General features: G+C 49.7%; 1 protein-coding gene across 1 annotated transcript in view; it reads left to right on the forward strand.

Moving 5' to 3' along the window:
• Positions 1-16,015, forward strand: part of LOC144679777 (peroxidasin homolog) — a 660,879-nt gene that overhangs the window by 361,997 nt on the left and 282,867 nt on the right. The window lies entirely within an intron of this gene.

Below are 16,015 nucleotides of genomic sequence, written 5' to 3' on the forward strand. Positions count from 1 at the left end.
TAGACTCGCTCTTTTGAAGGTGCAGGGTATTTTCCCATTGTCAGAGATTTATGGTTTTTTCTGTTGTTTTAAATGGGCGTCAGGTAAAATGTCAGCTGGTTGCAATTTTTCTAGAGTGAATTTAGAGCTATTTTTATTAACCATGTGGGTTTTCTGTACTGAATATTTTGGAAGATTCCAAGAAAGCCACATGGGTCCAACTGGATAGCAATTGAATTAATGCATTGTGTCCCTGATTAAATTCTAAATGGTTGGATTTTTTGTGTTATGCTTCACAACGACAACAGCAACTTTAAAAATATTTATAGCACATTTAATATATAAAATGTCCCAAGGCACTTCTCAGCACCTTGCAGAATGAAGACCTGAATGCTGAGGTAGGGAGAGTTTAGGAGGATGACTGAATACTTGTGCAAAAGGTAGATTTTGAGAGGTTCCAGAAGGAGATGAGAATTGAAAAGGAGGAAGGGTTTAGGAATGGAGTTCTAGTGACCAAGAGCTAAGTGAATGCAAGCTGTGCTACAGATGGTAAGGCAAAGGGATGGGTGATTCACAGGAGACCAGAATGATGGTTGAGGGAGCATATGTCCGGAAAACATTGTAAAAATAGGCTCGAGGGATTTGAGGCTGGGGAATTTAAACTTAATTCACTGGGGAATAGGATTCTGTCAGCTGTATTTGGATGGGCTGGAGTTTATAGTGTGGAAAGTAATAATTAGTTTTAAGCATGGGTATATTGCTATGTTTCTAAATCCCTTTATGATTTTAAACGCATCGGTTAGAGTAACCATCAAAATCAAGGGATAACAAGCTAAGTTTATGCAACCTAACATAATGTAACCTTTTAATCAGTGGTATTATTCTTGTTAACTTAGGCTGTGCCCCTTCCATGGCCAACTTTTATTTCTTGAGGTTAGGTGCTCAAAACTGACCTCACTTCTTCAGATAGGGTCTGACCTAAGCTCTTTACAACTGAAGCATAACTTCCTCCCCCTTGAATTCAATTCCCCTGAGATTCCGTTAGCCTTTTTAATCACTTTTTCTACCTGTCAACTAGTTTTTAGTGATTTGTGAAAATGGCCACCTAAATCCCTTTGTTCCTACACAGCTCCTAGTCTCTCACCATTAACAAAGTATTCCAATTTGCCTTGCTCAAATCCAAAGAGGATGACCTTACCCTTCTCCACATTGAACTCCGTGTGCCATAGATTTACCCAGACACACAGTATCTATGTTATGCAACTTACTGTGCTTCCTAAGTCAGTGCCATTTTGCATCCTTGGAAAAGCACTGTTTATTTCTTCATCCTTGTCATTAATATGAAAGGTTGAGGCTACAGTACAGACCCTGAGGAACACCACTACCACATCCCACCAAACAGAGAATGTTGCCCCATCTCTGTATCTCACTTCCCTACCAATTATTGATGCATGCCACAAGGTCACTTCCAAACTCATATTGCAATGTCTGTGAAGTCTGTACATTTATTAGGTCAGATGTTCTTTTCCTGTTTTCTATCTTCCTCTGTTCTTATGCTCTATTACTAAGGCTTCAAATTAAAGTGGGATGGGAGGGTGGAGGTTGGGCTGATCATACATCAGGGTGGAGAGAATTCATGTCTAAAAGCCAGGCTCTGCTGGGCAGATTAACACATCTTCCACCTTACCTCCCTAAGTCTGCGGGAAGCTTTGGGGTCATGCCTGGGGGCACTTGTTGTTCACCCAGTATGTCACTGATAGGCCCTGCACAGCAGGAATTCTCCAACTGAGAGCTGATGTAGGTCCATACTGGACTTTAGAAAGGTCTCAAGGCAGTTGGAACAAAGATAATTAATCCTAAAGTCAATTGGACCTGAGATCAGCTCCGACTGTGTGGGTGGACAGCCCATGCCAGTGGCCCTCAGCTTTAATGCCTCCGGCTCTTTCCAGGGCTGAGTGGGGGATCTGTGTGGAGTCTCCCAATCAGCTGTCCACAGTTGCATCAAGCTGGTGACAGAAGCTCTGTTCAGGCAGGTACTGACCTTTATCCTATACCATATGGATGAGGCCAGCCAGGCTGAGTGAGGCAGTGGCTTTGCAGTGATTGCTGGCTTCCCCCGCATCCAGGGTGCAATCAACTGCACACACGTGGCCATCAAGGCACCAGTGGGTCAGCCGGGTGCCTTCAACAACAGGAAGGGATTCCACTCCATGAACATGCATATAGTGTGTGACCACAAGATGCAGATTCTGCAAGTCTGTGCAAGGTACCCTGGCAGCTCCCATGATGTTTACATCCTGAGACACTCCCAGGTGCCGAGGCTCTTCAGTGCTCCAGCCCAACTGGATGGATAGCTGCTGGGTGACAAGGGCTATCCATTGAAGAGGTAGCTCATGATACCACTCCACCACCCAAGAACAGAGGCAGAGAAATGTTACATTACGAGTCATGCCTCCACAAGGGCGATGGTCGTGAGGGCCATAGGTCTTCTCAAGATGCGCTTCCGATGCCTGGGCAGTTCAGGGATTGCACTACAGTAACCCTCAGAGTGGGTGTCACTGATCGTGGTTGAATGCTGCGCTCTCCACAATCTGGCCCTGGCAAGGGGGGACCCACTGGAGGAAGAGGATCTTGACGCAGCTGCACATGATGAGTCCAGTAGTAACTCAGAAGAGGAGTACGGTGAGGAGAATGCTGAGGGCATTCCTCAATAGCCTCCAGGAAGAAGCAACATCAGGGACGCCTTGACCCAATGCTCCTTCAGTTAGGCTATCAAAGATCAGCCTCAACCACATGCCAGGGCTGCCAGCTCCATCCCGGATGTCCGAAAGGACCCATTCATTTGAACACAAAAACATTCAGTGCCTATGAAATAAAGTTCAGAGCCACTTGCATTACATACAGGCGTACCCTGCACCAATAAAATAAAAAGGTGAAGCATACTCAGGCCATGACAACAAAAACAAAATTTATCTAATTTTCACAATTCCAAACTATTTACATAAACCTCTCTGGTCTTTATTCCCAGATCAGTATAGATAAAGTAAACATAAATGAACATAAAATCACCCGTGACCTGTCCAGCCAGCAAAGCCCACATCCCACGAATGAATTTAAAAAAAACGCCAGGAATTCCTCATTCTGTCCCTGGAGCAGCTCTCAATGGAGGCGGCAGTGCGCTTGGCCATGACGGTCAACACGGTGCTCATGGAGTCCTCCATAATGGAGACCATGGCACGTATACACTCATGGATCTCCGCCAGATCCTCCCACACATCTTGCTGAACATCCAGCATCTGCCACCTAATGGACGTCTCCAGAGGATCATCATCAGCCTTCGACTGAGCATCATCCTGGTCCCTCCGGCGCCCTGGGCACTCTCTGCCTCCGCCTGCACCTCAAGTAAGTGTGAAGTGCCCTCGCCAATATGCACCGACATACTAGCCGTGGAACTAATGCCCACCCAGGTGCTGGTATCTGCGGTGGTGCCTGCTTCAGAGTGGGGTGTGACGAAGGTGAAAGTGATGCCCGGTGGTCCTCCAGTGTCAGGAGTGGCCCTTCGGGGTCCACAGAGCAGAGGTGAACCTAAAAGGGAGAACAAGGACAGGTCATTAGTTAAAGTCATCAACCATCACTGTGCATGGGTACCCTGGTGAGACAATGGAGGTCTGCATCATGGTGTCATTATCTTTCAATGATCAATGGGAACTCCAGGTTCAAGGCTGACATCAGTGAAGACACTACACTCGAGTGGTTGCACAATCCCCAAAACTCTCACCTCTATGCACTGCACTCTTAGCTTCATCTGGCACCCCTACCTCCCCATGCCCGGTTGCACATGGAGCTGCCGGCTTGTGAGCTCCAGGGCGTCTTACTTGAACCTGCTGAGCAGCAGAAGGTTGGGTGGCCCTCTGCCTGTACGTTCCCTCTCTGCCGGGTTATGGCTTGTCTTCTCCCGAAAGAACAGAGGAGCATTCATTAGTCCACTCTGTATCTGCAGCGCCATCGCAGCCTGACCAACCCCAGCTGAGGAACATCTTGTAGGGCACATCCGAGTCATGGCCCTTGAGCTGCAAGGCACTCAGTCCAAGCAGCCGGGGCTCACCCCCTTGGTCAGCTCCAGCGTCATTGGCACTTGACACTCAGAGCCTAGCACCGCTGAGGTCGACAGGTGGGACGGCCACACCTTAACACTGCTGCACACTGACCCATGCCAATATGGTACTCACCCTTCCTGAGTGCAGCAGGTCATTGGCGTGCTCCCAGCACTGCACCCATGTGCGTCGCACCACATCATGGCTGCTCACCAGTGCTGCCACCTCCTCCCATGCTCTCTTGGTGAGGTGCAGTGGCCTCCTCCTCCCATCTCTGGGGACAAGAGTGTCCCTCCTGGCAGCCACCTCCTCCAGGAGGACGGCGAGGCACTCGTCGGAAAAGTGGGGGGGCCGAGTGCCCACCCAACTTTCCCTCCCACCTGCCATGTACAGCTGCACTCGACCCCATTAAGAATTCTGAACACACGTCCTTCCATGGCAGCCTGGGCTGTTTTTAAACCATTGGAACCGGCGGCCAACAGGCCCCTGCACCCCGCCCAGCCGTTCCCGGGCAGTGTGGAGACGCGTTTCACGCTGGGCGCGCCTTAATTGACGCTAGTGTGAAATCGCGGTCGGGGGCTGGCCGTGGGCAGCGGACCGTTTCCTGGCTGCTCCTGGGCCTTTCCACCGCGCCCGCCCAACAACCTCAAAATGCTGCCCTATGTTCAACTCTCTTGAACCTTCTGATGCTGATCCAACCTTCTTAAACTAACATGGTGAGTGCATCTGCAATACCTAAACATCAGGCCTTTCCAACCTTCTCGCATCAGGGTGGGGAGAGGTCTCGTTTCAATTTTTTTTCTCTAACAAGCGGCTGATGTGAAAATTTTGGCAAGATAAGTTTTAGCACAACATTAAACATGAATGTCAAATAAAAATCAATCACAACGCAATAAACTGATCATTTAAGAAAAAGTAATTAATAAAAATTACCATTAAAAAGTGCTAAGCACAGAGTTAATCTTTTTTGTCTTTTCATTTAAGAAGCAGAGCCAGAGAGACAGACTAGGCCCCAAGTCCTGGTCACCAGGGAAGCAGTGGAGACTGGTGCTAAACTAAGAAGTTGGGTTTAACTAACACTGACCTACCATTTGCCTCTGGTGACACACACTCCATTCTGGCCTTGGTGGAATTCATGCAAGTGGGGATTGGAGGCAGGTTGACTTTCAGCCTGGGTTTTCCTCCTCTTCTGGCCTGTTTTGTGGATAGGTTTTTGGGGAAGGAGGAGGAGGAGGGGGGAAGGGAAAGGGCATGTGTGGGTCATTTCCAGTCTCAGGGTTCTTTCTGTCACCTACACAGACTCACCCGCCTGCTCACACAAACTCACCCACTGACTCACACAGACTCACTCACTCACACAGACTCACTCACTGACATAGACTCACTGATTTATCCAATCCCCTGGGCCCAGTATATCTCACTGCCGAGGAAGTATTCGGGACACCGTGAAGAGGTGCACTTCCTTGCTCTGCCCTGTCGGAGACTCCAGCTGCCCCGTGCGGGGGCTGGGCAGGCGCTGTTGCTGCGACTACTGTTCCTCCTGGCCTCTCCAGCTCGCTCTGCCATCTTGACCCCTGTCTTCCTTTTTGGGGTCAGCGGCTCTGCGGGAGGAAGAGAGAGAGAGAGAGACAGCACAGCCAAAGGTGGAGAGAGAATGCACCATGCCAACTCAGCGTCACACTGCTCGCTGCTCCTCCAATCAGGAACTGTTTCTCTCCAGCATGTGTTGCTGATAGGCTGACCAGTGAGCCTACCAGCAGCCAAGATGGGAGAGAAATGACCTGTGATCGGAGGAGCAGCTTTTTGCAGAATATTTCTTTGAATTTAGCTATAGTTTGAACACTGAGTCTGTGACCTGGATAGAGATAGTTGGCAGGCTGGATTGTAGGTCACGGCTGCAGGTTGGACAAGCCTGTTATACGGACATGTGTCATCTGCTCTATCAAATAGCCCACTCCCGAGACTTGGGAGAAGTCAACATCCTGCAGAATTGTAGCATTGCAGCTGAGGCTCTCGAATTTTCGAAGTAAAGTGTTTCAGTTTGAATTGTCAAGATAATATAGAATTTATGCTTACATACTCAAGTAGTTTCGTTTAGAATAACACGTATTAAAACAAAATTCCTTCACAGAAGTGCATGTGATAATTCATTTCAACATATTTAGGCAATGGAGTTCTTTATTTGGAATATAAGTGACAAGTAACTCAGTCTACCTTGAAACATGGGTATTGAAAAAGTGCAAACGTGCAAAAGCTGTTAGTGCTTAACAGGAAGCGTGGTTTACTTTCAACCAAACATGGCAATTTACACTATTAAAATATGAAGACTTCATTAATTGGCAGACTGTTAGACCAGCTGAACCAGACCAATGATTAAACAAAGCCCTTGGGATGATCTGGTCTATAACAGATGTCAGTTCATCCCTTCAATAAACTATAAACTTTTCACCTGAAATCTGAAGGCATATTGTGGCACAGTGTAACACTAATTGGTTTTATTATTTGGTTTTAATTTGACATTTTTTGTTTTTACTGAAGTGAAGGCACAACTCTGCTCAAATGCCCAGGCTTCCACTTTTCCCTATTCTTTTTGAGTACTGCTGATTTTAATTGCTCCATCATTGGTAACTGTGCCTTCAGCTGTTTTGACTCTAAACTCTACAATTCCCTCTCCAAACCTCTCTGCTTCTGTGCCTCTCGATTTTCCTGTAAAACGCTCCTTAAAACCTTTGACCAAGCTTTCAGTCATCTGTCCGTTTATCTCCTTGTGTAACTTGGTATATCAAACTTTATTTTATAATGCTCCCAAAAGTGCTTTGGGACATTTTATTATGTTGAAGGTGCTATATAAATACAATTGTTGTTACTGTTGTATTTGGTAATAATGAAACACTCCAAGATGAACCCCCACACCCATTTCACACGGCAACTTCTATTTGGTATGTTTTTAAAAAATGAAAGTCTTTCGGTCATAAGGCAGAAAACACATGAGGCATGGGGCGGAATTCTCCCTTTGGCGAGCGGGCGTCATTTAGATTTTCAGTTCGGCAGGGCTGCCCGCCCACCGAACTCTCAAAAGCCTATTAAGGCCTATTGAAAAGTAATTAAAACAGTTAAAGGAGCTGCCCATCCAACCTTAAGGTTGGCGGGCAGGTGAAGAGCCCAGGCGGCCTTCAGAAAAAACATGAAATCTCATCCACGGGCGGGATAAGGTTTCATGAGGGATTTAAAGTTTGTGTTACATTTTTAATAAAAGTAATTGACATGTCCCAGTCATTGACAATGTCACATGAGGGGCCATGTCAATAAAATTTTTCTCATCGTTTATTATCTTTTTAAAAGTAACACTGATCTCCCTGAGGCAGCACTTTGCCTCAGGGATGCGCGCGAAAGAGCGCACTCCCGGCTCAGGGAATCCCCCACCCCACCCGCACAGGAAGCACATAGCCCGCCCATGTAAAATGGCGCCGCCACGACCCCAATTGGGGGCGCCAATCGGGAACCCGCCCGCTCCTGCACAACCCCCCCCCCCCACCATACTGCCCATGGGGTTGTTCACTTAGCAAGCTTGAAACTGACAATATTTTTGTGCCTTAATGTTTGTAGAAAATATAATACTTGATTGTAACTTGTGCGTGTGCTGTCTGTTTTCTCAACACATTTGTTTTCAATTAAAATGTTATTCCCTTACAAAATGATTCTTTTTTGTATTGAGTGTAAAGGTTATTGCTGCATATAAATGACACTAATTCTGCTTTGCATGACTGATATGCTTAGTAAGGACAAGTGAAAAATCAGATCAGATATCTAAGCAAAATTCATGTTTGACGAGATTTGTCTTTTAATAAACAAATCAGACAATGGGATAATTTCAGGATTATTTTGGTTTTAAAAGATCTGCTAACTAACCATTTAACAGCACCCCATGAATATAAAACTTTTTTCAGGGCTTGCTTGGTTCAACAAACTTATTAATCACATCACAGTTAAAAACCCAACGTTTGCTGATACTGTGACTGCAGAGGGCACACTTGCCGCACATGCTGCTGCAGTGCCTGTGACTTCACTGCCAGCGATGCCCCAGGCAGCTGTCTGCACCAAAGGTCGCTCAGATCAAACTCAGCCAGAAAAGAATTACATCTTGAGCTGGAAATTGCAAATAATGCTATGTCCTTGGGCAGGGTTTTCCCTGAAATCGGCAAAGTCCGAAAGTGGGCAGGGAAATCGGCGTTTGACCCGCTGATGGCAATGACGGCTTTTCCCGCCGTATTATGCACCACTTTGTTGAAAAAATTGAGAGGCACGGGTTTCATATCGGACCGCTGGCATGGAGGCCTCTGATTCGCCCGCCCGCCGTCATCTCAGGCCTTCTGTACTCCAGGCGCCATATTTCAGGGTTGCCCCTGCACAGCGCTAGCTGTTTCTAAGGGATGGAAAGCCGGTAGAAAGTAGTGGCTTTCAAAGCGAGGAAACATGCTGCCCCCAAATTCAGTGACCCCTCTCTTGAGCACCTACTGGATGCAGAAGAGGCCTGCTGAAAATTCCTCTAACCCCACTTTGGGCGAAGAACCTCATCCAAGGTAACAAACCCAGTATGGGAGGCAGTGGCAAGGGTGGCAAGTGCCAACATTCTGTAAAAGAGGACAGCCACCAAGTGCAGGAAGAGGATGAATGATCTCCTCTGTTCCGCCAGGGTAAGTGACCTTTCTCATCATGCTCAACTCACTCACAAATCCATCAACATCCACAGGGATCTCACTCACAGTCAGCTCAAGGGACACCACCACTCACTCTCTCACACACACCGTCATGTCTTCTGCGGATCATGTCCTCATCTTGTCCATGGCACCACTCACCACCCACACATGCCAGGCATCATTCTCATCTGGCCTGGCAGGCATCCTGCTTACACTCTGTCCATCTGTCTCCATGTAGGGCAAACTGGCAAACAACAAAAGGGAGAGGATGCAGACCGAGAGTGCAATGCCTCAACTGAACGTCCTGGCTGACTTTGAGAACAAAGCTATCCACCTGCCCAGTGAGAATGTGGACCGTTCCTGTGCTGTCCATCAAACAGCCATACTGTGAGTGATGTCTCCTGTTCCACAGTCCCCTACCATGCAATAATGACCTTTCCTTTCTTTCGCAGGCACACGTGGGAAGCATCTGAGGCCGTCCACGAGCCAGGCTCTTGACTCAAGCCCCAAAGATACCTCAGAAGAAGAATCTGATGACACCCTAATTGAAGACCCATTACAGCACTCACCCACACGCTGCACCAGCGCAGAGGCACACACCTCGGTGGGACCTATCTTTAGAGCAGCCTTGGGGTCACAATCTGGCGAGCACATCGCACTGTCTGATCCACAGCAGGTGGAGGCAGGGACTTCCCGGGTTTCTGGCATTCGGAGGACTGCTGGAGGGCAGAAAGTCGCTGAGTCCGAGTCAGATGACAAGCCTCTGGACTCGGTTCTGCCTCAGTTGCTGGAGCTGCAAAGACAAGCTCGGGAACATTAGGAAGGGATGTCCGCTGCACTCCTCAGATTGCAAGACACGATGGAGGAGTCCATCCACCTTTGGACTGAGGTGATAGCCCCTGCATGCCAATGCACCGAGGTCAACACTGGTAGGGTGGCGGCCGCTGTGGAGACCTTGGTCCAGGACATTGGTCCTGCACTGCTGTAGGAGCTGCAGTCCATCGCTGAGGCACTTGCTGGCATCCATCAGTGTCAACGTGAGACAGGGATGGGATGTCTCGAGTTCACCCCACCTGTCCCCTCCTCTCAAGGAGTCAGCCAGGGGCTCTCGGACATCCATAGGGAGGAGGATCGGCAGGTGCATACCCCAGGGCCATCTACCCAGGTGACTCCAGGAATAACAAGCCCATCCAAATCCTCTCTTCCTGTGACCTCAGCAGCTCCAGCTCCACAGGCCGAGGAGGGTGCCCCTGCCACACAGTAGGGCTCTGATAGCAGGCCAGGGCCCTCCAGGTCTCAGCCCTCATGCGTACGCCCACCAAAGTCATCACAGATAAGGTGTAGCAGTCAGAAAGCTGCCTCCACCTCCCCTGTGGATGTCCAGGGTGTAGCAAGACATAGCGGCAGGGCTATGAAAACCAAGAAGATGTAGTTGCACAACGTGGGCATGGGTGTTAATCACAGTATATAATGTTCACCAATATAAAAACACTCATAATCATCTCTCCTTGTCTATGGCTCCTTGTTATGATGAAATATGTCTGTGTCATTCAGAATTGAAACCTTGGTCCCTGCACAAAATTAATTCACGTGTCTTATCTAGGGCCTCTCCTCTGTCCAGTGCGTGACCCTCTGACCTCAGTGATTGCCCAGTCCCAAAGTCACAGCCCACCTCAGTGATGCCTGCACCTTGATGTTGATTGTGTTTACTGCAAGAATGTTGTGCCTCAGCGTTGTTGGGTCATATGATGTTATGTGTGCTCTGAGCACCTTTGAGGTGGGGCTCTTCTTGTCTGCATTCTGGACAGATACAGGTGTAAAGCTGAAGGGGACAGGTGATTATACATGCAAAAGGATCAAGTACATTTGAAGTCCATGTTCCCGCTGTATTCCAGCAAGATCTACATGAGATGAGACTCTGCACAGAGCATGAGTGTGATATCCTCTGTCAGACTGGTGTCAGACGCTCCCAGTTGCCATATTGTGCTCTCAGGAGAGTCCTCACTGCACTTCATAATCCTCTTTGTGAAGCCTTATGGCTGCTGGGGCCTCATGAGTATGTCTACCGCCTCTGGCCAGAGCAATGACCTCATCGTCTGCATCCTGGGCTTCCAGGACCTCGTCACCCTCTTCCCCTTCCACTTCCTCCTCATCGGAGGAGATGTGCAGCTCCTCCATCTCCTCATCACTCAGGACATCCCCTCTTTGCATTGCCAGGTTGTGTAGCAAGCCACGATGATGTATGATACCCCCTGAGGGGCGTACTGGAATGCTCTACCAGATCTGTCGAGGCACCAGAATCTCATTTTCAGGATCCCAGAGGTCTGCTCCACCAAGGCCTGGGTTGCAGCATGAGCCTCGTTCTACCTTCTCTCAGCTGGCTGCCACACAGGCATCATCAGCCACGCCCTCTGTAGGTGGCCCTTGTCCCCGGGGACCCAGCCCTGCAGCCTCTGTGGATCCTGGAAGATGTCAGAGATTTGAGACCAGCTGAGGATGTATGAGTCGTGGATGGTCCCTGGGTTTCGTGTGCAGATCTGCATGATCTGTTTGGTATGGTTGCAGACCAGCTGAACATTAAGAGAGTGGAAGCCCTTGTGGTTCACATACTGGACTGCTTGTTGCCACTGAGATCTAAGAGCCATGTCAGTGCAGTCAATGACACCCAGCACATGTGGGAAATTGCAAATCTCAGCGAATCCCAGCGCTCTTGCTTCCTGGCCCGCATGATCTTGGTCGAAATTGATAAAGTTGTGTGTCTTGGCAAAGATGGCATCCATGACCTCCTGGATACATTTATGGATGGATGCTTGAGAAATCCCACACAGGTCATCATTGGAGCCCTGGAAGGACCACTGCCATATAAATTGAGCGCGGAGGTCACCTTCAATGCCACTGGTAGTGGATATCCTCCAGGTCTCAGAGGAGACAAATCTTACAGAAGGTGGCATAGTTTATCTTTAGTTCTGTTGAAGAGTCATACGGACTCGAAACGTTAACTGTGTTCCTCTCCGCAGATGCTGTCAGACCTGCTGAGTTTTTCCAGGTATTTTTAATTTTGTTATGTGAGTAACCAGTTCCCTTGACAATTGCAGTCTTTGGCGACACTGGGTCTCGTTCATCTGTAGGCAGGACAGTACCATCTATACACCCTGGATCTAGCGAGGCACTAATGAATGATGTCTCTCTGTGTATCTTCCTCTACGTGCAGAGGAGGCCCTGCTGCCCCTTGATATTGAGGATTGGGCTCCTCCCTTTGCCGAGCTAGGCACCTCCATTGCATTCTTCTTCTTCTGACCTGCCTGTAAGCAATGAGGCAGACAGCAAGATCACCAGGCTCCATGTTCCTGATGGTCTCCTCACCGCAGAGAGAGACGTGAAGGTCAGCATACGTCCCCTTAGGACCTCTCTTAGTTAATTCTCCGGCACTGGCTGCACCTGAAGGCCCCTTCATGCCAGAGAATTCTGGCCACCACTTGGTTGGCCAGTGCTTAGTTCACTTCATGCCTGACCAAAACCCCACCCACCTCCGCCCCACACCACACGACTGAGTGATGACAGCTTCGGCCACTCAATTGCAACTTGTGTTCTCAGTTCAGGTGCTGGTATTACCCTAAAGTTCAGAAGCAGTCAGTGGCACTATCAGGAATTTGTGTTGCTTAAGTGTGCATGATTATTCCAGAAGCCAGACTCCAAACATGTCAATGGAGTTGATGCTGAACAGTCTCAGCTGTGGAAAAATGCTCAATGTTAAAATGCTTTTCCAAATGACCCCCAGCCCCCCGGTGTGTGCTTGTACATTTCCTTCAGCCTGTACTGCCTTGCCTACCCCCAACACCCTTCCTCCCAACCACCCCCCCTCACCCTCCCACTGCCACCTCGCCTCTTGGTGCTGCCTTACGCCCCCGAACTACCCCCCCGCCCACCGCACTGGAACCCTTACCCCGGCACTGCACTGAAAGCTGGCCAGGAAGAAGCTGCTTTGGAGACATGCCTGTGACCCCCACCCCTCCCTGAATCCACAGCACCGCTTCCTTGGCTTCATATGGGGGACCCTCGTGAGTGCTGTGCTAAGCTGTGTGCGCTCACCTCTGCATTCCCCGCGAAGTTCAGGTCACCAGGTTCACGCTGTCCTAAAGTCACGCCAACGTGGGATTTAAATTTGACGTTGGGGTATGATTCCGGCATGTAGCCACAATAATGAGATGCAAATTTATGTAAATGAAGTTCCTGACGTTCGACGATGTGACACGCAGCCCGTCATTGCTGAGGGAGAAAGGGGACAATCACATCCTGGATTTACCTCACTGGAAAACGGGGCTAGGGTCTTCTCGCGAGATTTTCTGATCATGCTGGCAAACACACCCACCCCGATCGGGCACAGGACACCCTTGCCCTTATCTTAAAAAAACCCTGCCGTTTTAAATAAAAATGATAATATTTAATCAGATTCTATGTCAAATAGTATTTGTGCGTGATGGAGACGGTTCCTGAGATAACCATTTCAACACGTGAATGTAATGCTCCAGAAAGCAGCGCTTTTCTAATCTAATGGGAGACTGGCAGGCACTTTGACAATTTAAATGGATAGTTTTCGGGAAAAATTTGAAGTTATCCACTTAGGTAGGAACATCAGAAGTGTAGAGTATTCCTTAAATGGTGAGAGATTGGGAAGTGTTGATGTCTAAAGGGACCTGGGTATCTTTATTCACGCATCACAGAAAGCTAACATGGAGGTGCAGCAAGAAATTAGGAAGGCAAGTGGTATGTTGGCCTTTATTGCAGGAGGCTTGAGTAAAGATACTTTGCTACAATTGAATAGAGCCTTGGTGAGATCACACCTGGAGTATTGATTACAGCTTTGGTCTCCTTATCTAAGGAAGGCTATACTTGCCATAGAGGGAGTGCAATGAAGGTTCACCAGACTGATGCCTAGGATGGCAGGATTAAGGAAACTGGGTCTGTATTCTCTCCAGTTTAGAAGAATGAGCGATGTTCTTGCGAAACATACAAAATTCTCGAGAGAGACAGCAAACCGGACGAAGCAAGTGTGTGGCAAGCAGGAGGTAGCAAGGGCTCAGGAGTCATGTGGGAATTGAGGTGGTGAGGGCTTGGGAGATGGGCAGTGAGTGAGGGAGCAGGGCTTGAGAGAGGGACAGTGTGAGGCACCGAGGGCTTGGGAGATGGGCAGTGAGCAAGGCAGCAAGGGCTTGGGAGATGGGCAGTGAGTGAGGGAGCAAGGGCTTGGGAGAGGGACAGTGTGAGGTGCCGAGGGCTTGGGAGATGGGCAGTGAGGAAGGGAATGAGGGTTCAGGAGAGAGGCAGTGAGCAAGGCATTGAGAGCCTGGGAGAGGGTCAGTAAGAGAGGGAATGAGGGCTCAGGAGAGGGGTTGTGAGCGAGGCAGTGAAGGCTCAGGAGAGGGGCTGTGAGCGAGGCATTGAAGGCTTGAGAGAGGGGCAGTGACTGAGGGAGCGAGGGCTTGGAAGAGAGGCAGTGAGCGAGGCAGCGAGGGTTTGGGAGAGGGCAGTGAGTGAGGGAGCAAGGGCATGGAGGGGGGCAGTGAATGAGGGAGCGAGGGCTTGGGAGAGCGGTTGTGAGCGAGGCAGTGAGGGCTTGGGAGAGGGGCAGTGAGGAAGGGAACGAGGGCTCATGAGAGGGTCAGTGAGCAAGGCAGTGAGAGCCTGGGAGAGGGTCAGTGAGTGTGGGAGCAAGGTTTGAGAGAGGGTCAGTTAGGGAGGGAACCAGGGCTCAGGAGAGGGGCAGTGAGTAAGGCAGCAAGGGCTTGGGAAAGGGGCAGTGAGGAAGGGAGCGAGGGCTTGGGATAGATGCAATGCAATGGAAGTGCCTAGAGCTCAGGAGATGGGAGAATAGCAAGGCGGTGATGATTGGGAGAGGGGGAATGCAATGGAGGCGGTGAAGGCGTGTGAGGGGAGCGGGGGAGCCAGGTGCTGAGGAGTCGGGAGAGGGGGTACAAGCCGGAGGTGACGAGGGTGCAGGAGAGGAACGATTTGTAAGCTGGCGATGGCTCAGGAGAGGTGCGGTGAGGGAGAGATGGTAAGGGCTCAGGAGAGGGGTGGCGAGGGGGTTGCAGTGAGGGCTCGGGAGAGGGGTGGTGAGGGAGAGACGGTGAGGGCTCAGGAGAGGGGTGGCGAGGGAGTTGCAGTGAGGGCTTGGGAGCGGTGTGGTGAGGGAGAGACGGTGAGGGCTCAGGAGAGGGGTGGCGAGGGAGTTGCAGTGAGGGCTCGGGAGCGGTGTGGTGAGGGAGAGACAGTGAGGGCTCAGGAGTGGGCGGCGAAGGGGTGTTGACATGGGCTCGGGAGATGGGTGGCAAGGGAGGTAGTGAGGGCTCAGAGAGGGGCCATGGTGGGGGGGTAGTCAAGGGCCTAAGAGAAGGGAGGCGAGGGGGGCGCTGTGAGGGCTTGGGAGAGAGGTGGTAAGCAGGAAGACAATGGGTGTTTAACAATGATGTCAGCGGTAAGAGAAACAGCACGCGTGCCAGTGGATGGATTGGGTGCTAAGTGGACATGTGCAACTGTTTCTGTTCAGCATCAGGAGTTACAATGAAAACCCAATTACACCTGACTGAAGAAAGTGTAGCCTTTTAAGGAAATTCTAAGAGCAATGTGGGAGCGGGGAAATTGAAATTCTCACTGAGTTTAGCGATTGCCAACTTAAGAGCTTGGTCCACAGCGCAGCCTGTGTCAGAGTTCTGAGGGAGAGACCACAACTTCAGGATTTCTTTGCTAGTCTGCTCATGTCACAGTTCATCAATGCTCACGGATCTTTTTTCTCCACAACTGTTGTGTCCCTGTTACTGGCCTGGCTGAGATCAGCTAGCACAGAGCAGACACTGTGCCCCACCAACATCCTGAGGTTGAGGTCAGTTTCACAGTGGTAATGTCACTTGCAGGCCCCACCTACAAAATCCAGACCATAGAGTCATTTAATTTGGTGGTGGGGAGGGGGGGGGGGGGGGGGGGGGGGCGGTGGGGGGTGGAGGGAGGTGGTGGTGGTAGGGAGGGGGGGAGGGTAATTTTTTAAAAAATGCCCCTCTTTATAATAGCCTCCAAATTATTTATGATACTAACCAGGATATGAAGATTTAGTGGAAGCTGCTTTGGACAGCTTCAGGAAGTAGTGAGGGCAAGTTGTGCTGTCATTTTCAAATTGGTTCCTGGCAGAAATGTTCAGAGTGGGGGTAGGGGAGATTGGAAATAATGGAGAAGATGTTCTTATTTGCTCAA

This window comes from Cetorhinus maximus, chromosome 4 (assembly GCF_964194155.1).
Source record: "Cetorhinus maximus chromosome 4, sCetMax3.hap1.1, whole genome shotgun sequence".
Classification (NCBI taxonomy): domain Eukaryota; kingdom Metazoa; phylum Chordata; class Chondrichthyes; order Lamniformes; family Cetorhinidae; genus Cetorhinus; species Cetorhinus maximus.